Source organism: Hesperophylax consimilis, chromosome 29 (assembly GCF_061612785.1).
Source record: "Hesperophylax consimilis isolate HC1 chromosome 29, BYU_Hcon_1.0, whole genome shotgun sequence".
Classification (NCBI taxonomy): Eukaryota; Metazoa; Arthropoda; class Insecta; order Trichoptera; family Limnephilidae; genus Hesperophylax; species Hesperophylax consimilis.
The window spans coordinates 11,137,380-11,164,247 of NC_142864.1; the positions used below are offsets into that span (position 1 = coordinate 11,137,380).

The 26,868-nt window shown below is 32.8% G+C and overlaps 1 pseudogene across 1 annotated transcript in view; it reads right to left on the minus strand.

Moving 5' to 3' along the window:
- The window catches only part of LOC149409878 (uncharacterized), a 138,366-nt pseudogene that overhangs the window by 53,260 nt on the left and 58,238 nt on the right, over window positions 1-26,868 (minus strand). The window contains exon 4 of the transcript XR_016305085.1: window positions 15,489-15,732. The product of XR_016305085.1 is annotated as an uncharacterized LOC149409878 (transcript). The remainder of the gene's footprint in view (window positions 1-15,488; window positions 15,733-26,868) is intronic.

The window sequence follows — 26,868 nt, forward strand, 5'->3', positions numbered from 1 at the left end:
TATTCTTATATATGTAAATAATCTGTTGATTTTCCCAAATAAATAAAATAAAATAACTGCCAACCTTTGATAGAACAGTGTTTTTTTGGTTGCATTTTGTCTTAGTTTGCTAGCAAATAACTTTAATTCGTTGATTTAAATAACAAGTTAATTCGCATTAGTGTTTGGTTGTGGGGAATGTCATTACTCTTACGTAAACGTTTTAGAATGCGGGTTTATGCTGAGTTATTATGCTTGTTAGTAGTTAAAACTAATGATGCAATGATTCCTGGCTAAACCATTAGTACATTTATGAATATTAAATAAATAAGTGTGGAGAATTGAGTTTGATTTAAGAGGCAGCAGAATCTTTTGATACTGATACAACTTATAATATCTTACGATGTTTACTAAAGTCACATACAAAATGGAAAACATGTCAAAAATCACAAATTGAACTAAATATGCGGAAATGTTCTCAATAAAATTCTGAACGCTCTGTTTTTTGCAATCAAATAGAATACTAGACGACGTGCACCCGGCGTTGTTCGGGGACTTATAAATGGTTCAGGGTAAAGTACAGGTTGTGAATTATAGATTACCTGACAACTGGGTGCATTTTGAAGGTGGGAATAAAATTATCGTATTTGTTTCAGTCGGGTATCCCCGACTTTTTTTACCATTCACTTATGTAGTATCATAAAATTGTTACTGTTAAAATACTGCATTATTGTCAAATTTAGTTCGACTCCGTATCTATTCCAGTGCAGAGATAATGAGCTTTTCTCAAGCGTCCCCGACTTTTACTATTCAAAACATCACTAAACACTCCTGGCACTAATAGAAGAACAAATTTGGAATATTTTAGCGAAATCGGATGACCGAATAGGAACACCTACTGGACAAACAAAGAAACGCTAATTGTATATATAGATTTATTAAATATTTTCCTCTGTCCCATGGGTTTTTAAAAACAAAAATATTGTCAATTTTATAAATATAATATGAACTTTTTTGCTGACTAATTTGAGAGACGACGGAAATTTATCGTTCGAATGTTAAACTTGAATATAAACTTGAACTTATATAAATCACAAAATCTGTAAAAATTTAAACAAAAAAATACACATATTTTTATAGGTATACCTCTTTTATCACTTGTATAAATTCTTAAAACCATCGACACCAATATTGAAAATGACACTCAGAATTTGAGTTAATTTCACAAAGGAATGACTATATACGTGATAGATTATACAAATACATCTGTATCCATTGTTGTCATTATTAATTATTTTATAAATTTAATATAATTAACCAACTAACGATCGCGCCGTTTCCCCACTCTTTGCGGATCTCCAAATTTCTCACACGATCACTCATCGTTTTACAACACATACGCTTCAGGGATATGATTTCAACAGCATTGAGTCTACATTCATCCTTTCTCTGCCAGTTACACGCCTCACTTCCATACATCACGGTAGGTACCAGCACTCCATTGTGGACTGCTAACTTCGTTTCTTTGGACAATTTTTTGTTAGCGCTAACAGCGTTCAGTCCTCCATTAATGGAGTTACCTGCATTTGCCCTTCTTTCAATATGTCTGTCAATTTAATATAGCAATAAAAATATATAGTCTTCAGTTTTGTACGCGAGCAAACTAATATACATACTTACTATCCAACCTATATGAATAGAATAACATTATATAGATCCGCAGAATTATAAATTCTGATTGGTACGTTTTAAACTAATCGGATGAAGGTTCGACCAATGAGCCTTTGCCTGGTAATTTATGCAAATTAATCAGGCTGTTGACTACCAATTTGTTTAGATATAAAATAGCTATTTGGCGGCGTCAGGAATAATAGATAAATTCATAATAATTATAATCAAATTCGTCAAGTCAGGATTTTAAAAATAATTATTTACTGTTGAAGGTTTTTTATGTAAATAATTTATCATAAAAATATATTATGAATGGCAAAAATTATAATTATTTTCAAAACTGTCGCAAAGAAGAATAATTCATTGAAAATTAAACGGAAACTCTGCTGATACACTGAGAAAAATTAGTATTACTGATTTATTAGAAATCTCTTTAATTTATTGGTAATCTGGTTAAAAACCGCACTGCAGACCGCTTTCTGATAAACTTTTAGTAAATTCGTAATAATATAAAAACACATGTTCATGCACCTGCGTTTGTCCTTAATAATACATGTTGACGAAATGCGAAAATGTTGTTTTTTTTATAAATTCGTGTGCGACTATTCATAGGTTTTGTACTAAAAAAATATGAGAAAACTTATTAATTCATTCGTTAAGGGCCTGCAATCCCGTTTTTAACTGAATGACGAATATTTTGAAGACGTTCTTAATAAAATATCAATATTTTTTTAACGATTAGTTTTCTTCGTATATCTGAAGCAGCAAAAATGAGTTTCAAATGAAAGTTACATTGTCTATTTTGCTGTTGCTTTGAACGCCTCATGAGATATATCATAAAATATACTAATTTCCAGTGTCTGTGTTGTGTATTAGTCTAGCGTGAAATAAAGATCAGTGAATTTAATTTTTCTTTGAAGTGTCATTTTCAGAATTGAAATTGTGTGAAGAATTTATAAAAGCGATTAAGTAGTTATCTGCCTATGACATTATCCTGAGTTTTCCAATAAGAGGTGTTATTTTGAATAGCCCGCTATTTCGGTAGATGTTACTTTTGAAGCTGTCATTTTTTGACATTTGACAAGTAGAAACTACGCCATTAATAAAAATGGAACGATACACGCTTCAACAATGCATTGAAATTATTAAAATTCACTTGAGAGAATCAAATGCAAATCATCTTGAGTGATGAGGCCCATTTCCACCTCGGTGGCTTCGTCAACAAGCAAAATTGTCGCATCTGGGGCTCGAAAAACCCAAGAGTTATTGATGAAAAGCCTCTCTATTCTCAACGTGTGACTGTTTGGTGCGGTTTATGGTCCGGCGGAGTCATTGGACCTTACTTTTTCTAAAATGAGGCTGGAGCAACAGTTACGGTGAATGGATTGCGCTATCGAGAGATGATTAATGATTTTTTATGACCGGAATTGGATGGTATTGATTTGGATAACGTTTACTTTAAAAAACCACACAAGCAACGAAACCATTGATCTTTTACGATTGAATATCAAAATAACACTTCTTATTGGAAAACCCTGTATTTAATTTTAGAATTTTTTACATTATTTGATTTAAATGCCATCAAATTAAAAATTAATATTGCTTCATAAGTGAACGTACAAGATTTCACATTAATTTTCATGTTTTGGCATTCTGAAACTATTCACTCTATTCAGCTAGCTGCGGGGGTGTCATATAGGGGTAGTTTGTGGGTGGTAGGGCGGTGAAATGGGATGTATATAGGTGTTGAAGTGGGTGGAAGAGGGGGTGGTGGTTGGGAGGCTGTATAGGTCTGGCTTAGGGGTCTCGCTGACCGCCATAACAACGTAATTGTGAGGTGTGAGGCGAGGCGGGGTGTCGGTTTGTTTTAATGAATACAGTAAGTAGATATTTGATATTTATTATACGAGAACTATTATATATACTGTGTGTTATGCCTGTACAATAGTTCGAAACTATCAAGTGGCATTATACTCAAAGCATTACTTTGGCGAGAAAGCAATTTGAACGGACTCACTTCTCCGCAGTTGTGGGCAGAGAGGACGGACCGACAAACAACTCTGTCTTGGTACACTCTCCTTGCTTCATTCTCTTTCATATGCATACTCTTCTTGACGTGTTCTTCACATCATATATTTTCAAATATATATTGAAGCATACAACTACGTATATATCGTTAATAATATGTAATCACTCGAAAAAATCATAAGCTTAGGAAATGTTTAGTATTAGGTTAGGTTAGGTATCACTGAAACCTAACCTAACCGAATCCTTGCCAAGCCTTACATCATCTAATCCTTTCAAAATGATTAAGTATGCAACCAAAAAAATTGTGATAATGTTCCAAAATCGCTACATTTATCTCGTAACGTGGGCCTATGTCTACAATTCATTCGCATCCCTTATATAAACAGAGGGGTGGTAGAGAATTCCGCATACATCACGCATGCGTGCTCCACGCGTGTGCGGACGTGGGCGTGTGCATGTGTGCGGCTTGCACTCGTGTGCGTGTGTGCATTGCATTGGCCGGCCATATATGCAATGGGAGTGGTTGCGGGCTACAATTTGGTATGCATTTAGAGTACGTAGGCCTAATTTGACGGCGGCGGGCAGAATGCGGGGGTGTTTTCGAATATGTTGCACTTTATGCTAAGTTTTAAAGCATGGGTGCAGTGCGAAATGTGGATTTATATTAAGGGTTGTTACTTTCATTCATACAAATATGTTGTTTTCAAAAACTGTCCGTAACTAACGAAACTATAGCATCACATACTTATTTGAAATTGTTTTGATGCTAAAAATGTAAGGAAATAGTAAAATTGTAAGTGGATTACTAAATAGAAAAACACATCTAAATATTGATGTGGTCGCTAGAGTCATTTTAGAGCGAAACTCAAAGTTAAATCACTATTTTAGATAATTTTTTACCACGAAACTGTTTAAATTGTGAATACAAAACATATGATCGGTCGGTGGCCGAGTTGACATCGCGTTTGGGTCCCACCCAGGCGTCGTGTGTTCAACTCCTCGGCTGGCTAAGTCCTCCATCACAACACAAGCAACATTTTCAGCTTACTGTGGCGGTAGTAGGAGATTTTCAAATATTGTCAGGTTATTCGTAACCCGGGAATGTTTGTCTTTCTTTAAAAATTAAAAAATATATATACATATGTTTCGGATAGGTGGAAACTTTTACTGTTGAATCGCTTGAATAGAACTAAAATAAAGGATTTTTTTACATTACCTCCACACAGGAGCTCTGAGGAAAATATTTTCTTTTAAGGCCTTTGTCATCTTTGAGGAAGCAGGGTTTTTTAAGGAAATGAAGTAGAGAATTTTCTGGGAAGAAATAGAGTATGAGGGGTGGGTTAGTGGTTGAGACGGATGTATGAATTCATCCCTCCCACTGAGGTGCAAGGAGATGGGTCGAGAGGTCAAAAGGTCTCCCTCAACCGCATCCGCCACCAAGACCTGGTCAAAACCTCACTCCATGAACCCGGACACTCCTGCTAAGTCACCTGTTAATTATTTAATAAAAATACAACCGTATTTAAGCAACTAAAAGTGTATTTTTCCATGAACAATCAAAAACAACTTACAAAATAACAATGTTATGGCTAAGATTATCTGTAACATTTTCCCTTGACTAATATTTTCTCTCTCTTATAAAATTATTCACAAAATAAGTAAAAACCACTTTTGCGCTAGATGTCGTGCTTTTCTGGACGGTTTGCCAGGCGATATTTACACATATTACCTATGTTCTTGACGATAAAAGGCACACTAAGAATATACACAATTTTAGCTTATAGCTTCCTTTTAAACAAAGAAGTTCCTTTTATATAAACGTTTTAAGGCTGAAGAAAGAAGCGGAGAATAAGAACTAGGAAAGTTTCTTCTACTCAGATCTAGTCAATGAACGTAAATATAATTTATAAACGAAGAAGAAAAAACTAGTAAATTCAAAAGAATCATGTAACAGAATAAGACAAGGAAAATAAAGAGGTAACGGTTGCAACTTCGACAGGAATTCTTTATTATCGTGACAATGTCTTTAACCACTAGGCTGAAGTAAATTTGATCCTCAAAATTAACAATGCCATCTTCAATTAATTTTCCCATATTTTTGGTCGCTATATTTTACAAATTTATTACAAAGCTCTACAAAGGAATTTATTGTTTCTAATCTGTATAAATAGTGCACAGGGTGTACGAGTATATACTTATTTTTGATACCTACGGACTTTTTATTCAAGACTAGAAATAATATTGAATTATTTTTTTAATATTAATTATTTTTAAATAAATTTTTAAGTTTATTCTCATCATTGTAAGGTCATTAAAAAAACAATTGACTGAGGATTGACCCTTCTTCCCCATGGAATGGAGAAGATTATGTATGAGACAATATATGACGAAATTGTGTGGCAGTCTTTCATCTGTTTAGTTAGTCAGTGCGTTTTCTATTTATCATGGTGCTTAGAAGTATTTCTATAGTTTTAAACAATAACTAACTGTTTTTCAAAATAGATAAAATTACTGAGCTCGTGAAAGGGTGCAAACTTTTATGGATAAAATTTCATAAAAAGCGAAATTCCAAGAAAACAAAAAAAAAGTACAAAGAAGCATTGAATGTTAAGGGAACTTCACAAGTCCACTTTTTCAACAACAATCAGTTGTTTTCTTCTTGCTTTGGTCCGAGGAGCGCCGGTATAAACTGGAAAGTTTCTCAGAAAAAGCTTTTTCTTGGGGAATAATTGTGTTAGCGTTGGAGGCATTTTTCCACTTTCTTTGCAAAGATAGAAACGAGATTCTTTTCTCGGGAATTCTAATGAGAGAAGCGGGGCTCTTTTTACAGTGCTTTCTTTTGTTCATCTCTCAAATGTTTTTACAAACGAGCTAAACACCAAGTTTTTTATTTACATTAAACTTTTACACCCAGAAGTAGAATCTATTGCTAGTATTATGGACTGTATAAATTATTTAATTGCACGAAATAGTTAAGTTTATTTTTTTTGAATTACCTTTTATTATTATTATTTTTTAAATTTATTTGAATTTCGCTCTGGTTTTCGTGGAATCATGGAATGGATCGAGCTGAAACTCAACAGATAGACTCCTTGTCGATGACAATGCATTCTATCAATCTATTTTGCTGGTCATTATGAATACGGATGATATTACGGCAGATAAATGTCGGTACCACCTATTGGCATTTGACGAGGTTGTTGGCGCGGTTGACTACAGTCCCTGAGAAGGAAAGTACAATACGTGACCTTTGACGGGTTGATTTTTTATTCTACCTCGCCCTCAAATCAATTACTTAAAAACTAATGATTTTATTATATTTCTATACAATGCTTAATAAAATTTACTTGCATATAAAAAATATTGGGGTTCTTCATTTATAATTAATTCAATCTCACAATTGCAAATTACCAAGAGAAAATATGCATTCGCTGAATGAACTCTGAAACAATTGAATGAACCCTCATTCGACACTCAGTTCTTTTGTATAAATCACTCCTTCATTCTTTCGCATATAAAATTATTTCACTTTGTGTATACGAATACTGCTACAAGAGGACATTTACACAAGCCAGAGAAAAATATTTCAAGTTAATGTCACATTTATCTGTTTTCACGAGTGACTTAAAAACCAAGCCTTTACCAAAAAGGGATATTTTAATGAATTAAGCGACGAACATTTCCGAATAACGAATAACCTCTTATATTAAAAAAAACTATACATTGTTTAAAAAAAACTATACCTACATTATATTTTAAAAAAATAACCATATATTATATTTAAAACATATTATTATATATTATATTTAAAAACTTTATATTATATCTAAAAAACCATATATTATATTTGAAAAACTATATATTATATTTAAAAAAGTACGTTTGAAAATCTCCTTCTAACATAATTTTAAGCGGAAAAAGTTGCTTGTGGAATTGTGTAGAATTTAGGATGAGAAACCCGACACGTTTGTCAATTCACGTAATAATAATGTTTTTATATAAGCGTTGGAACAGTTAAATTTTTTTTATAATTTTAATATACGTTAAAAAGTGGAAATAGTTAAGAATTATTTTTATAAGCAATAATTGTTCGCCTGAAACATCCTTTGTGCTATGCATAAATAAAATCTTGTCTTAAAAACATTAATTTATCAAAAAAATAATAGTTAAGAATTGTTTCAAAATATCAAAAATTGAAATATTTTTACAAACAGTCAAAACGTCTTCTAAAATTTGTTCACAACTACAAAAGGTGTTAATATTTCGTGGAAAAACTATATTGAAAACAGTTTTTTATAAAAGAGGGGTATTTTCATTCATTTCATGACTTTAAAAAATATCTTTGGATAGGCGTTTTTACTAACACTCAAATTTTATAAGAAAATCTTCTTAGCTTGATACGAGATTAGTCTTTATACGTTAGGTTATAGGTATCAGAGGGGTGGTTGAATCTATTCTCTGGCCATTTTTATGGAAGGCCTTCGGCTTGTATTTTTACATCTTCACCCCTAACAATAGACAGGGGGAAGATAGAATAAGGCCACTGGGGTGGAAATTTTAAATTGCTCGAGATAAAAAATGGAATAAAGAAATGGCAAGCCAAGAGACAAAATCTAGGCCCTTTAATTTATTTTAATAACTTGGTCTTTTTAATGAATCGTAATTTATAAAAAATCTTGAAAACTATTTAATGTTAACTATTCGTTGCAATAACATAGAAATGTTAGTAAAATGTAAAATAGCCAGTATGTGAATGGTTAAGTTGTAATATTTTGTGAACACCTTACTAGGAGAACCTGAGGAGTTCGTAATTTTTACATAGTGTTATCTTGACGTCATAAGCAAAAATCAAGCGTAGTACCTCTCGAGGATACTGTGTTTCTACCTATGACGGTAGTAATATATGATAGGTTAGGTTAGGTTACCTATACGGATAAAAATGAGTAAGGCTTTTTTTATCAAGGTAATCAAAAAATGACTGCATGACCATTTCCTAAAAAAATATTAGTCATTCAGAATATATTTAAATTCGCGTTCACACAGGGGGCCTTGCCCGAAGAAATATAATGCACGACATGCGAAAATATTATTATTTTTAAGAAAACGTCTTCCGAATTCTTCATAAAAATATTCGTGCGTAAATGATAGTTTGATATAAAATTTACCAATTCATTCGATATAGGTCTCCAGTCCCGTTTTTAACAGGAAAACGAATAATTTGACGAGATTTTTAACATATAACAAAATTTCACGTCAGTAAGTTTTCTCCGTGTAGACACTATCGATATAGTAACATTAGTGACAATGTAGTGAAAAGAAAAGGATTATACGTGAAGTAAATCATTATGAATTAATTAATATAAGTATTTTAAAATATTTAAAATTATTTACACAATAATAATCTTTCCTTTAAGTAGATCTAATTACATAAATTAAATACTAATTTAATTTTATTATGTTTGATTTGGGATATATAGGTTTTGGAATGATTGTGTATCTTTAAATATCATATAGTACTCGTTTGGTGTTAATAGAAGTAGTAACACTAACCTAAATAATTTATAAAATATCATGACTCACGTTTACTCACGTACAAATAATGACGTCAAGGTACATGTACGTAATTTTTCTGATGGTAAGTTTTCAATGTATATTTCAGTACCTACTTATTTATACACGCCACTGTATGTGTGAAAATCTACAGTTTTACTATCGGAAAGTATGACGCCATAGAGAAATATTTTATGAAACGTTCTTCCTTTATTTAAACGGTCTAATAGATTTTAATTGACCTCGTTTATTCGACCTCGCTCTCCATTTTTTTTTATTAGCACACTAGATAAGAAAAATGCTACGCAGAATCTAAAACTTGCGAAATAATAAAGTAATTCTGAAGTTTCATAGAAATGTCGAGTTCTCCCATGGAAATTAATGTAACTATTTTAATTACGTAGATATTAAAGCTAAAAATATTTACTAAGTCTTTATCGGGCGTTCCCGGATTCTACCATCCACCACTATATACCTTCCTCGGGCGTCCCTAACTTCTTCTACTCTTCAAATCACTCAATAAACACTGCTCTATTAGTATTTTAAACTTTTACGCAGCCGTTTGATGTTTGGGGTTATCAATTCATTGTGATATGCGTCAGTGTTGCCAGCGCACATCGAATTCTGATTTATTTTGTTATCAACATCGGTCTGGATTTCAGCATTGCGACCGTGCTCGGAAAATAGGCATAAAATCATCGATAGTTTGCCTATCGATCCGATATTGTCATGTTATCGATATCAGTGTGCCAGACTTACAAGTATATTGTATGTAATTAATATTACACGCCCATAGCAAAATATTTATAACTAGATAGTGGAATAATACACGGAGAAAAAATACTGATACAAATTATTGCTAATTTATTAAAAATCTTTTCATATTATTCGTATTGTTATTTAAAACGGGATGCAGGCCTTTAACCAATGAAATGAAAGAGTTCCTATAAACTATCAGTTAAACACGAAAGGGCGATGTCGGAACACGTGTTCATAAAAATTCTAACATTTTCGCATTTACTAACTTAACAGGATAAAAATGGCTGCATGGACACCGATGTACAGGATTTTCCAATAAGATGTGTTATTTTGAATAGCCCAATATTTCGGTAGATGTACTTTTGAAGCTGTCATTTTTTGACATTTGAGAAGTAGAAACTACGCCATTAATAAAAATGAAACGATACACGCTTCAACAAAGCATTGAAATTATTAAAATTAACTTGAGTGAATCAAATGCAAATCATCTTGAGTGATGAGGCCCATTTCCACCTCAGTGGCTTCGTCAAAAAGCAAAATTGTCGCATCTGGAGCTCGGAAAACTCAAGAATTATTATTGAAAAGCCTCTCTATTCTCAACGTGTGACTGTTGTTGACGACTGTCATTGGACGTTACTTTTTCAAAAATGAGGCTGGAGCAACAGTTACGGTGAATGGATTGCGCTATTGAGAGATGATTAATGATTTTTTATGGCTGGAATTGGATGGTATTGATCTGGACAACGTTTAATTTCAACAAGACGGCGCTACGTGCCACAAAAGCAACAAAACCATTGATCTTTTACGATTGAATATCAAAATAACACCTCTTATTGGAAAACCCTGTATTATGAAAGTAATAATAGCGTATTAGGAAATGGCCGGTAAACAGGATTTAAATAAATCAGCAAATATTATTTTTTCTTCGTGTAGATAGATATTGTGTGGGACGATGTATAAATGCAAATGAAGGAATGAGTTTTTGCCCCGATAGAGTTGTGTGTCGGTCCATCTTCTCTGCCTACTCCTGCAGATAGCGCGAAGACCGTTAATTAGTTACTTAGCCAATATGGCGTCACAGTTACATAACTATTTGAAATCTCCATATCAGATCTCTAGACAAACGGTATCGAGTTGAAAATAATTAGGTTAACTGAGAAATTCTAGTCATAATTTTTTACATATTTTATACACTCTCCTACAAAAGTTGACGCTTGAGGACAACTTATTTATAACTTATAAATCCTGATCAATAACTTGAGAATTTAACATATTAGAGATTTAGACTTGTAATATTTTTTAAGATTATAAAGTTAATTAAAACAAGAAATGTATATAGGATTTACATAAAACATTAGGAATAACAAAACAGTCAAGAATATTATCTAAGAGAAAGTTAAAATTATATGGTGGTACTACAAAAATATGATTTAATTTTTTTTACGTATCTTTTTTCTGTTCGAATATCAGCGGGTAATTGATTAAATAATTTTATTCGTACATGTGGTACAATTAGTCCACCAACAGAAGTATTCCTTATGCTAAGGACTCAAGAGTTTAAAATCAAAGACGGGTACCAGTAAAGCAATTATCGTCAAGAATTCAGCTACAAACTAAATTCGTTATAATATAATTTATAGAGAGATTTTTGCAGTTTATGTAAAAGTGATGCATCAGCTTGAGTTTGTTTATTCAATGCAAAGATAACGACCTCCATATAGGTTGGTTGGCCTACATTGCACCAGATAACACAGAGATATGGTATTAATGCAGAGATAAGGTGTTAACATCTGCGATGTCATATATAATATGGATACAATTAAATGCGTTCTGGAAAAAAACCTGCAACTAGCAATAATTATGACTAACTATCTATATAATATATAAATGTCTCTTTGTTTGTTCCCTATAGACTTTAAAACTGCTGGACTGATTTCGTTGAAAATTTGAATGTTTGTTATTTTTTGTTTACAGAGTGGTAACCGCCATTTTAAAAATTGGGACTGATTTTTCGGGAATTAAACTATCCCTGTTATAATATTTATATGAGATGTTAAGCGAACAAATTGGTTGTATTTTTTTCACCAAAAATTAGTCCAGTGCGACCTCTGAACGACAGAAAACTACCGAATTTCGTCCCCGCGTTACTACTTAATACTCGCGTGATAATAGTGAAACACGTTTCGAGGTATTTTTTAAGTTAGACATTAGCAACTTACTAGAGATTCTCCGAAAACTTTGCTAATGGATGTATTCTAATATCTAACCGATCGACCAATTTCTGACGTGTGCTCGGAGACTATTCATTATTTTCTATAAGTACAGGATTAAAAAGTGTTATTTTGAATAGCCCGCTATTTCGGTAGATTTTCCTTTTGAAGCTGTCATTTTTTAACATTTGACAATTAGAAACTACGCCATTTATAAAAATGGAACGAAAAACGCTTCAAAAACGCATTAAAATCTTTAAATTCACTTGAGTGAATCAAATGCAAATCATCTTGAGTGATGAGGCCCATTTCCACCTCGGTGGCTTCGTCAACAAGCAAAATTGTCGCATCTGGGGCTCGGAAAACCCAAGAGTTATTGTTGAAAATCCTCTCTATCTTCAAAGTGTGACTGTTTGGTGCGGCTTATGGCCCGGCGGAGTCATTGGACTTTACTTTTTCGAAAATGAGGCTGGAACAACAGTTACGGTGAATGGATCGCTATCGAGAGATGGTTAATGATTTTTTATGGCCGGAATTGGATGGTATTGATCTGGACAACGTTTATTTTTAACAAAACGGTGCTCCGTGCCACACAAACAACGAAACCATTGATCTTTTACGATTGAATATCAAAATAACACCTCTTATTGGAAAACCCTATATAATACGTATGTATTATATATTTAAACCTTCCGGAAGAAATCTTCTCAATGGTCATTAAAACTCAATCAAAATCCTTTGGGTAGTTTAGAAGAATTACAACACAAACAAACAGATAGACTTTTTGTTATATTATTTGTACTAAAATAAATAACTAAGCATGAACAAATTGTTTTCAAAACCATTTAAAAGGTTTTTCCAATGATTCTATAAAGACTCTATTTTCTATTTGTTGGTTCAAAACAGTAAGATTATGTTTTTTTGTTTGACGTACTTCTTAGTTAGTCGTTTATAAAGGCTTTTTAAATGATATTGAAGTACCTACCTTGTAATTAAGATAAATAAAAGCATTATTATCTTTGTCAGTGTCCTATAAATAATTAAAATTTTACGTACTAAGTAGATTATAATTGATCGAATATTATTTTCCAATCATTGAAAAATTTCCAATTGAAAAGGGGGAATGATAATTTGACGTTAAAGAGGTAATAAGGGCACATTTTCCATTATTATTTGGTTATTAAAAGAGTAATTTAAGGGTTTCAGAATAAATGACAGTAGTTAAAGGGGTATTTAAAGGTAATTTCAGTATTGCATTCGTTATTAGATGTATTATTGTGAATATGATTCCGTACCGTCAAACTTTTCATCGCGGGAAGTTTTGACGTAAGCATAATTCTGTACGCGTTGGCATTTTTTCAAAGATTCTTTTTCAGAATATTGCTGAATTTAGAATATTATTATTTTTTTTCAAAATAATTCGAAATTATACAAATAAATCTGGTTGACAGTTCTTCAAATAATTTAATTATGCAACGAATAAATGAATCTAACTTAAGCCTTTTAAACTACAAAATACACATACATACAACAAATATTTAAAGAAAAGTGCATAAAGACTATACAAGAAAACATTATAAATTGTACACTTTAGTAAAGACTGAAAGTGGTAAAAGAAGTATACGCCATTACAATCTCCTTCCCGATAGCCTCAAAACAGAGAATTTAACAAATACACTTAATAAAACTGTTCAATCTTCAGATAGTGAAAAGAATTATAATATACTTTAATGTAGAATTATTTTAAGATAAGATATAATTGTGTATAAGATATTATTATGTAAAAAAATATTGTTATATTAGTTTATTATATAGTTTCGAATTACGTAGTTAGTTATAAATTAAATTTATATATATATATCCATCAATATTGCACAAACAACATCTTCAGCTTATAATGATGGTAATAGGATATTTTCACACATTGCCAGGTTATTCGTAACCCGGGAATGTTTTTCTTAAATAAAATAATTATTAAGGCATGTAATTCCGTGAAAGTAGATATTTTTTCAAAGCGTGGACATAAAACCAACGCGTTTAAATCCTCCCTTGAAAAAGTGTAAAAAAACCATTACTCCCTGAAAGGCTGCGAGGCTCAGTGGGGTGGGGGGAGGCTATGCGGCGGCGCATTTTTCCGGCTTTTATTTTATTTTTTTCAGTTTTTCACGATTTTTCTCGCAGTTCGTCCCGCTATTGGTCGAACCGGGACACGCCTAGTTGAAAAAAAGAATGCCTTAATCACTCTAGGCGAGGAAAAAAAGTACACTGACCAATGAAAAGCGGGGAAAATGTAAGCATGGGTTTGGACTGGCAAGTGATTAATGACACTGAAAAGTTTTGTACAGAATTTTTACCTTTTAGAGAGAGTTGCTGTTTCAGGAATTCATTCATATATTTTGCGTAGGTAATCGTAGGTAATGAACACAAAACTTGTGAGGTCGAATAAAAAATCATGCACATGAAAGGAATCTTATGAGTCATTTATTATAAATAATCATTTAACGTTTGTAATTTTTTAAATGTGGTTTCTATGAGAACCAACCTTGGGAATGTTTAACGTCACGGAGAATACGCACTGATAAAAAATACCGCTAATTTATTAGGAATCTCTTTAATTTGTTTGATTTAAGATAGGATTGCTAAGGCGTCTTGTGTAGGGCTGACAGATTTTTCAATAGTTACCAGCTGCTAATCTCATAAAAGTATCACAAGTGTGTTCAACAGTTGAATTTGGGAGTCACCTCTGGACTGGAGCCCCACAATACTTGATAAACCTACTTAATTCTGTGCAAACTAGGACGGTCTGTCTGATTGACAATTCATCGATAACAGACGGATTGGCACCTCTAATGCGCAGTCGCAATTTAGGCATACTGAGTCTGTTCTACAGGCGTTTTAATGGAACCTGCTCTGAAGACCTAGTGGAACACCGGTTCATAATTGAATTTTGCTTAATGAGAACGGGCCGCTTATTCGACTCGTTTTTTTGTGAAATATGGCTCGTATGTGGAACGAGTTACCGGCATTTGTTTTTCGTCCTATATATAATCCTTTACCCTGTACAGAGAGGGACGGTTTTGTAAAGTGTCAAATACATAAAAAAAAAACAGATTTGTTGAAAGAGACAATAAGTTTTTTTTAGATATCTTGATGCTTAAAACTGACAGAGACATTTCGAGACACCTTGTTGAGGCGTTGGCGTTGGACCTCCATCCTGAACAAGACAAAAGACAGGAGACCAGATGAGATATATATCTACTAATAATAATAATATTAATGAAGTTTTCTTACCGGTATGAAGCCTCGTATGCTGCTGCACATGGCTGAGTTGCTTGAAGCGACGGTCGCAGTAAGAACACTTGTATGGTTTCTCCCCCGTGTGGACGCGGATGTGCTGCACTAGTTGGTGGTTGGATGAAAAGGACTTGAGGCATTGCTGGCACTGGTGTGGTTTGATCTCACCACCTGCACCTCCCGCTAGGCCACGCTGCAGCTCGCGAGCGTGCATCTGCATTGCGTTCTTGTGCATGAAGATCTGGAAGTAAAAACGATTGATTATTTGTAACTGCTAAAATGTGTCTGAAAGGATTAAGACGATGCCATACGTAGTCATGCAAAATCATATGTTTTTGGTATGAAAATTTGGTCGCCTAGAAATGTTTCAGATGCTTTGATTAAATACTGCGAGTAGAATACATCTTGGCCTTTCAAATAATCTAGTATTTTTTACATAAGTCTTTTTATAAGCCCAGAAAAAAATAATGTATAAGGCCTATGAAAACTGCTTTAAACTTCAAAATCTCCTACTTAAGAACCCATTTTTGTTTATGATTTTATTGTATAATGTGGAAAATTAAGTTATTTATAAAATGATCGAAAAAAAATTAAATATTTTTGCCTGAACATCCACAAAATAAAATAAAAGGCTCTTTTTGGGCATGTTTTTTTCTTGTTTAAATCAAAACAGGCGGATGGTGTTAAGCGGGAATTTAAACCTTGTCGCCATCTACGTAAGGGTTGTTATTGATAGCTGCTCAATAGTGCATCGCTTTAATGCTATTTTTTGAGACCACAAAATATAGGGCTCAACTTCATCTTCAACTTCACTTCATCAAAGTCACTGACACTATTTTTGAGTACATTGATAATAAACTTTAACTAACTTAAAAAGCTTATAAGAAACGTTATATCATCTACTGTGTTCACAGATATATGTATGATTATTTTGCTTTTATTTCTACGATGCTTATGCTAACAGCCTTACTAAAAAAACGTGGTGTAAATATTACACAGCGCGTAAAGTAAGAACAGTGAAAAACCCGACATATTACAATGGTGTTAAAAACACTAATAATATAAAAAAATGCTATAAGGATACCACACCATAGTGTGAGACATAGGCAAAGACCATAGTCTATAAGATATATAAACTGTCATATTTCAGGAATTGAATCATAAAGGTTTTTGAATATTTTTAATCGCAAAAGAAAATTTGGTTGGAACGGTTGGCGGTTGGCGCGCCGGTAGATTAATTGTAATAGTGCGTATTTTCGTAGCTGTTGTCCCTACACAAAAAAACTTTTAACGAGATACCAAACCACGTTTTAGCATTATTAAATAATGTATTAAATCGATCAGTTAGTTTTACATCAACCGTACCTAACGTGTATTTAGTAAACTATTAAAAGTTTTCCAGAATGTGGGTAGAGGAATGAGAAACGGTCGTATTTTTTAACTTAATCGTTTTGGCAATTTAAAAACGAAAACGCGCCATTCGATTATTTCTTTATCCGAGTCTCTCTTTGTTTTTGACCTCATTTTGGATCGCTAAGTGTCTCGAGTCACGGAACAAAATAATTAGAAGAATTTGTTAAAGACGAGAATGAAAAATTTGAAGGTTTCCCAGCACAGAGAAGTTTTGGCAAAAGGCTTAAAAAGAAAATAAATAAATTTTGTTTCAAAGAAATCTTTTTTTTATGTTTTTTAGCGACTTTCCTTAAAATTGTTTAAAAAAAAAATTACCACGTGTTTTTGAGTAGGTATTGATAAAACAGTTTTTTGCCGATCTAGTGATCAAAATGTTGATCCAGGTTGGCTTTAATCGTGTTTGATGACCAGATCTGAATCGCTAGATACTTCCCAACTTTTTACTTCCCTCCCATTACCAACATACTCCAATATTGGGGATGCTGTAGTCCCACTGGTTCCGAACAATGGGGACCAGTTGGGACTTTTGTGAGGCATTAACTATTTACAAAAAAAACATTGAAAAAATCACTCGTAATGTACAAAATATCATTGATGTTATGTACTACTGTCCAAAACGTATCTGACGTCACTTTCGTCATATTATCGATTGTATTACATAACATAAATTTCCATACAAATGTACCAAAATGCTAGGGTTGTGCGACGTTCTCGTAGAAATAATCGAGAATCGATAATTTTTCTCTCGTCCCGGCAATTTTGTTATCATTTCGCCTTTGTGTTTGCTCGGAAACGCGTGTTTTGCTCGGAATATTTCACTGCTGTCAGAAAAACAGGGTTGGATATTAGAAACGTTTGGAAATAACTAGTGGCGTAGCGAGAATTCCCGGGCCCCAGGGCTTAATTATCAATGCGTTCATTATTTTTAGTAAAAATGGTGCAACACAAAAAAAGTTTGCTGTTTTCGAAGAGCAAAAACAGTCGTTTTGTTTTGGAAGAGTTTTTTTTAGGCCGGAATTGGATGGTATTAATTTGGACGACGTTTACTTTCAACAAGACGGCGCTACGTTTCACACAAGCAACGAAACCATTGATATTTTACGATTGAATCAAAAAATAACACCTCTTATTGGAAAATCCTGTACATTCGTACTAAAAGTTTATTAGGAAACCTATAAATACATTCGTTAAGGGCCTGCAGTCCCGTTTTAAACCGGATTATGAATAATTTGAAAAGATTCCTTAAAAAATAATGACATTTAATATATGTGTAAGCTTTCTCCGTGTTTAATTTTAAGTTAGTTGACCGATAGCTGACGATACGTATATGTCTAAAGTTAGTTGAACGCTAGTTGACGATACGTATATATCGAAAGTGAGTTGAAAGATAGTTGACGATATGGATCTGTCAAAAACGAAAACTGGTAGCGAAATAATACAAAATGAGTGACAAATGTAAATTAAAAAAATAACACTCTTCCATAACAAAATGTCTAGAAATTGTTACATAGAAAATGCCAATGAAATAAATAATCATCTTAGAATATTCTAGCACGGCCCCCTTTGATTCACTACCGGATAGGTTCCAGTGGGCGGCCGCCCAGGTCGCACAAGCGATCACAACGCCACTGGATAAAAAACAAAAAACAAAACGTCGCGTGACGAAAAGCATTAAAAAATAAAAGTATGTATATACTTATCCTTAAAGTTTAGATTACCGATTGGAACATAACTTTTTCTCATCGGGCGAGGCTAGAGCTTTATAATCTATATTCAAAGAAGCTTTTGGACAGACACTAAGGCGCAGGTATACCTACCTTCTCAATAATATACGTATTATACAATTCGTATTTTTCTGATTATACCTACCTTCTCAGTAATATACGTACTATACAATTCGTATTTTTCTGATTATACCTACCTTCTCAATAATATACGTATTATACCATTCGTATTTTTCTGATTGTACCTACTCTCTCAATAATATACGTATTATACAATTCGTATGTTTCTGATTATACCTACCTTCTCAATAATATACGTATTATACAATTCGTACTTTTCTCATTATTGAACAATAAATCCCGGTTTTGTATACGTAACACTAACATTTCGGCTAAGAAAAGATTATTTTTTCAAATGGAATTTATTTGGACTTTCTTATTCACAGTATTTTTTTTATATAATATTGTCATTGAGATATTGACGTTTCTTTAGCCAAACTGTATAATTCATTATTTGAAATTAAAATAAAAACTTTTTTTTTAAATATAGTTATGATTTATAATTAAATAGTTAGGCTTTTAATTACTAATTACAAATCTTATGATTTAGGACGAATTTTTGGTTTTAGAAACATGCTTTCTTGTACGCGAGGTCAACTTTCCACAGAACTACTAGTATTGTATTATTATTATAAAGAAAAACGAGTATGGCTGATTTATTGAGAACCTGTTAAAAACGTGATGGCAATCCATTTACTGATAAAATTGTCCATTCAGAATATATCTAAACACGTGTTCATTCAGCTGTGCTTTTCCTGATAAATCTAATGACAAAATGCGACAATGTTAGTATTTTTATGTTAGTCCCCTTCACATATTCGCGGTTTACTGATAATTTGTTAGGAAATCTATCAATAAATTCGTTAAAGACCTGTAGTCCCGTTTTTAACAGAAATATATATAAATATTTTCACAATAGTAAGTATCTCCGTGTAATATTATTAAATTTGTAAGCTCTTTTGAATTTTTTATTTTGATGGTCGTTAAAAACGGCCGCAAATTTAAACACTGTATCACCCGATACCCAAACATGGGTTTACCTTTTCAGATTATATATTTTTTGTCTTCGTATCAACCCTTACAATATGTAAAACACAATCTACCTGAATAGGTTATAATGACCCCATGGTTAGACAATACGGGAAGGGTTAGAACGATGTTACCTTTCCGTGGGCAATTTATCATTCGATTGCAGCGAACGGGTTAATTTTTTATGGCCTATAATCGATGTTGCCAGCAAAGGGTTAAATTTTAAATTAGATTTAAAAATAAAAATGTAATGCGTAGCACGGAACGGTGGAGTTTTTAATGTATCAAGTCACGCAAGAAAGATAGAGTTTTTAAATAAATTATTTTGTTCCGCGGTTAATTTTAAAATAAACAGTGAAATTATGGCTAATGGAACAAAATTTTCTGTTAATTATGGAAGATTTAGTTTTATTTTATATTTAACTTGGCGTTTAACTTGATTAAAGTGTCCACCACATCTATCTTAACAAATAGATTGCAATTTTTAGAACACAGGCTTTAGGTAAGAATGCCGCTCTTGTTCTTCTGTTGTAACAGTGGAAAATACTCTAATAGGAACTAGCATCATTGATTCCTTCGGGACCGGTGCATGCTCAGAAAATACACGAAACGAGCGTACTACATTTGTACACAGTTGACATTTGTCCCAATGGGAACGGGTCGTTTCTACGACTCGTTCTTGAGTTCAACAGCTAGGCTGTAGAACGATTTGCCGACCTTTGTGTTTACAGACCCTCCATACAGCATCCTCATAGATGACATGGGCCCTAAGAAAAATTATCTGAATCTGAGGCGTCCTTAAAATGTATTACTCTGTAATTTTTTATATGACAAACTGGACTAAAGAAAGTGGGTAGAGGGAGAAAATGGGAAAGAGTAAGGTTACCTTGCTTTTTTTAAATATCTGGGCACAAAACGAAGCTTAAGCATTTTGAATCAAAATGTTGACCTCTCATCACACGGAGAACAATTACTAATATTGAATATTGCAAATTTATTAAGAACCTCTAAAAAAATTTCGAAATCCGGTTAAAAGCAGAATTGCAGGTCATTAAGCCCCTGCAAACCCAATTTCTACCGATTTATAACAAGTTTACTCTTTAATTTTTTATTTTTCAAAAAACTGTTATTTTTGAAGTTAATATCTGTACATTTTTTATGCCAAAACGTTAATTATTTGAAATTCCCTCGATAGAAAAAAATCACAAAAAAATTAAAAACATGTTTTTTTTTAAATATTATTTAATATGTTATAGGCATGAAACAGTGTATCTTTAAATGCAACTGAAGCATTTGTCTACAGATTTTTACTCTATATCAAACGAGTGGTGTTTTATTAAATTTTTAAGTTTTAAATTAACATTTTCGCATAGTTATTATGTTAATTATCTAACATTCACATTTACATATCTCCGTTTCAAACCATCTTTGAACGTTTACATGGTCATGGTATATTATCAAGTCAAATCGAAAAAACATTCTTTAATTGATGTTTTATTAATAAGGCCTGTTTATTTATCGTAAGAGCAAACATCAATTGCTCTACGCGTACCATAGAATATTTATCAAGATTTCACTATCGATTTAAAATTAAATTTATTGTTTTTAGCTGTGCGAACAATTTTACCATCTTACTGTCGTAGATATTTAGTAGTGATAATATCACAATAAATCCTCGATGCTAATCCATAGAAAAGGTAAACACGAAGGTGTTGACACCATTAATAATTCAACAGCCTTTTAAAAAGGTTAATCGGAACTTTATATTTGCCGGAAGTACATTATTAACGCATAATAAAGCGCGCGTAAAAATATTGAGTTATAAAAAAAATTGCCTGGGGGAGAAACGCGTGTCAAAAAAAAACGGATGAAAAAAATGATAGGGTAAAAAATAGTGTTAAAGTCACCGAGGCGACTAAACGGTTACATATCGCGTGTTAGGTTTTATTGTAAAAAAATACACACACGAGTTTTATGAATTTTTTTTTTGGATTTTTATAATTTAAAGGGTTTCATTTATTTTTGACTACTTGACGTGTCCCGACGTTGCTCGGGGTTGTCAATGATTCGGAGTGAAGTTTTGAGATTGTTAATTCTGGGATAAACATCGATTTTTCTATACTTAATATAAATGTAATATCGTTTGTATTCCATAAATAAACCTTCCAGAAGAAATTTTCTAAATGATAGTGAAAACCCTTTTTAAGTCCGTTGCTTAGTTTAGAAGAACTAAGCGCACAAACAGACAGACGCGGATAGCGGCTTTATTTTATACTATTCAAAGAAGAAGAAGTTAACACAAACAAATCTTGAAAAAAACCAGACACAAAAAATACAAATGATAATGTTCTCAACTAGGAATCGAACTCAGGATCTCTGTCTTACCGGGAAAACGTCTTTATCCACTTGACCACTGGCACCTAAATATTATGATCATGCAAATAATTTTTCCCATATTTTTTTTAGAATGACATAATGGTAAAAAATTGGTGCGTAATCTAGATGAATAATTGCAAGATAATATTAAAGATTAAGTCATGAAGCGCTCAACCATTTAACAAAGCTGTCAAATTTGCGCCAAAAAATAAAAAAAGGACGCAATGTAAACACGAAAAACCCCTCAGGGTACAGCAGACGTGAAAAAACACATAATGACTGGTGTTTAAGGCAAAAAGCAGATTTTTTTCATAGAAAGGGTAGGAAACGCGGTTAGGGACCTTAATGGAGATGAATGAATAAGGCTCAACGTTGATAGCTCCGTTGTAACCTCTCCCTCTTTCACACAACGGGGCACGTAACCGAGAGAGAGACTACAACGAAGCTCTCAGCGGTAGGACTAAACATAAAAAAGTTGTGAAATTACACCGCGGGCGTTTTTTAATACAGTTTAGGAAGGGTTAGAATTTGGAATGAAATAAGTTTTTTATTTTTAAATTTCATTCATTGCTTATATTAAGTTAACACGATAATTGTTTGCATCACACATTTTAAAACACGAAAAAAGTTATAATAATTGTCAGTTTCGTATTTCATTAATTGCATTTTGTTGAGTTATTTAAAAAACAACTATTTTTACACGTATTTTTGGCGCTATAATAAATACGGATCTAGAAAATTGATTTGTTTCAGTTTAATTACTTATTAAAAATACTTATTTTTGTGACTTCTGTTTAAGAATTAGAATGCATTACTACATAATGTTGATTTGGAAATCTATAAAAATGAAACATACCCGTTTATTAACTGGTACTTGTGCAGCAATCTGAAGGTATAGATTACCCCGATGATATCCAACCTTCGATAGGAGTATGTAACAAACGATGAAGAAGGATTACAATACACGGAGAAAAATGAATCTCTTTAAATTACTGATTGCAGGCCCTTAACGAATGAAGTGATTGGTTTACTGAAAAACTTTTAGTAAAAAACGAATATATTATCGGAACACGTGTTTATAAAATTTTTAATATTTTCGCACTTCCACATCATATATTATCAAGGAAAATGAACACGTGCTCCGATATTTTAGGAATTTACTAAAAGTTTTTCAGGAAACGGACTACAATTCCGTTTTTAATCGGAATACCAGTAATTTTTATTAAATAAATAATTCTCTCTGTATTATTTATCAGTCGTGATCGACGCCCTTTAATTAGTTTACATCAATAAATTAAAGACATCTTTCCCCCTTTAACATAGATTTTTTTAAATTCAATTATCTGATAAAGTTAATTATGCCATCTAATTAATTACTACAACATACGATTGCATGTTGTAAAAACGTCGTGATAATCAACAACATGTTATTTACATGCATGTAATTATTATTAATTATGATCCAAGTCATAACATGTTTACAACTTCGTATTAGTTAATTTTTGTGATAAAAATGAATGGTTATTTTTCATGCAGGTGACATGTCGTCGATGTTATGCTTATTATTGAAATATTACCGTGATGTTATGTGTTACTTATATCGAAATTTATTGCAATGAATTCGTAAGCATCTCAATCGGTAAAAATATCGACACGAATAGAAATGTAGAAGATGCCACACCGATAGTGGTTCAAATTGATTCACAATTATTTTTTTTAATTTTGAGGTGCGACTTCTATGTCATTTTAAGTGCTTTTTTTAGAATTTTTTCATTCATTTGATCGTGCCGTGACTTTCTCAAGATCTCTGACATCTTCTGCTACTTCTAATCCCTACACTCCTTCTTGCCTAAACCATCCATTATATTATATGTATTATTACGCTTACGTCAGCCTTGCTTCCTTTATGAATCTATACATTTTTAACACGATTAATAAATTCAAACTAATTAACCATCACGCCGTTTCTTGCCTCATTCACATTCATACATCGTCTCATACATATTCCTTAATTATTCTTCGTTCATTTGCTCGACATTTTCATCTAAGCTTCTAAGCGTCCCTTTCTTAATCTGTATTTACACAATACAGCTAAAATATGACTTACAACAGCGGCTTACCCGGTTTTATCAAACATACGCCTTAGAGATCTTATTTGTACAGCATTCAGTTTGCTTATGTCCTTCCTCTACCAGCCTCATTGCCATACATCAGGGTAGGTAGCAGCTCTCCATTGTGGACTGCTAACTTAGCGTATTATACGCTTCCTATTAATGGAATTACCTGCATTTTCTCTTCCTTCGATCTATCTATCACTTTTCGCATCTCTTGTAAACATACTTCCTAAATACACAATCTAATACACCTGCTTTGAGTATTCATAATTAACAACTATATTGCGCACTGTTTTTGTACTATAAATTTGATTAAAAAGAAGATAATCTCTTATTTCCGGAGTTATATGAAGTTTATATATAATGTATAGTACCGATCAACGATATGATAATATGTATATATATTTATTATGGCCGAGATCAACGCACCTTCAAGGCGTCTAACATCGGCGGGCGGTGACTCAAAAAGTGCATTTCTTTGTTATTGTTGCACAAACACAAGCGTGCGCGCTGCACTAATATATACACACTGCGCACTGCACACATTAACACATGGCTCGGGCATATGGCGCTGTCGGGGAACTGTGCTATTTGCTGATATGAGTATGTAGGCTTATTGGAGAGTATTCCATGTCGCGTCCAACCATTTTTTTGGATTTATTATTTTCGAAAAATTGCCATCGCCGAAAATCGAATTCCTATCAACTGCTTGAAAGCCAACTATGCTAACAATTACACCACCAACTGGTGGAGTCTGTGGATATTTATTGTATAACCTACACTCCTGCCATTTGTCACCCTAAGTGCTTTGCTACGCTTGGTGACTTAGCAGGGATACATGGGTTCACGAGGAGAGGTTTATCTAGGTTTTGGTAGGTTTGATAGGATAGGGGAAGACTGTTTGATGGAGACCTTTTGACCTCTCATGCCGGACTCTCTCGACCCATTGCTTTTCACCGAAGTGGGAGGGATGAATTCATACTACGTCTTTCACTACTGAAAACATTGACCCACAGATACCTACCCACCCCTCACACCCTTTTCCTTCCTGGAACTTCCTTTCCTTCGATTCCCTGAAAAGAACCTCCACATAGCATCCTCAAAGATGAAATAGGCCCTGAGGGATTTTTTGCGACAAAAATGCACATATAAAATTTTAAAAAGTTAATTTTCTTCAATGGTCGTACAGTGGTACTTCATATAAAACATGTGCAAGAGACTATATCAATTCTTACACAATACTTGGCTACTCAGACCATGCCCAGCGCAATATGAAAAAGTTCATTGTACAGTTTTAACATTTCTTTATCTGTTGTAATTGTTTATTTAGCGACAACACACTTTATCGCGACGTATTAATCAAGGTTCACAAACGATGCACTGTGCGATTTTTTGTTGTCGTTGTTGCCAGATTATGAGAAATGGCCACAGTGGAAAAATGGTAGGTACCGAATTACGTAGTTCCGGTATATTTTTGAAAAATTTCAATGTTAGGTAAGGTTTAATGATTTAATTAGGTCAAGTCCTGAGGTTTATTGTTACTTTTCTAATAAAACCATTTTATGAGCTTAAGGTAAGGTTTTATAAAAATTTCGTAGTTTACTAAGCACAAATTAACCTAACCTTACTTAACCTGATGATTGAAAATGTTACATTAATGATATTTCAATTTTGTATCGCGCATTTGTTGCTTAGCGTAGTCTCACTGGATCCATCTTCATTTTTTTTTTTTTCTTGTTGTTATAAAACTACCGCATTTTTTTAAAAATAAGCAGCCCTACAACCAATTGATAAGCAAAACCATAGAGAAACATTAAAAACAGTGAGTTTATTTCCCATTGTAAAACAGGTTTACACATTTTTTGTCATTTTGTTAAATTCCTAGCGTGATAAAAATAGTTAGAAATGTGCATAAGATAAAAAATGCAAGGTTTAAGTGCATTTTACAACGTCACATGCATTGTGGAAGAAGGAAGTGGTAACGATAAACTAATTGCATTAAAAAACTGTGTTCTATTTTTCCTGTTTTAGAAATGAATGTATTTTTTGCTAGATACTGCCTAACCATAAAAGTACCATTCAACCCCATAAATTTTGCCATGATTCCACTAGCTCCAGATATTAGGATTCTATTGTGGCTTCAAAAATATCGTGATAAAAATAAATATAACTATTTTTATTTTTCGAATAACTTTATAAGTTAAATTTAAGTTATTTAAATTTATTTAAATTTAATTTAAGTCAAATTCTATTATTTAATTATTGAAGAAAATATTAACGACTCGACGTCGAATTAGTTCAGTGGTGTTCAAAGCCCCTGCAAGGTTGAGGTCTTGGGTTCAATTCCTGTGTGCAAAAAATCATTTTCTCTTTCAATTTTTTTCGTTTGAAAGTCATTAAAATTATCTTAAATGATGAGCAAAATCTGAAACACCAAAAACTCTCGAACGATGAGCTCCAGTGACATCTAAATTAAACAGCTTTTACTGAACGGATTTATTAAGTAAACATTTCATTTTTCTGCTCTAAATACAGGTTTTCCAATAAGAGGTGTTATTTTGATATTCAATCGTAAAAGATCAATGGGTTCGTTGCTTGTGTGGCACGTAGCGGCGTCTTGTTGAAAGTAAACGTTGTCCAGATCAATACCATCCAATTCCG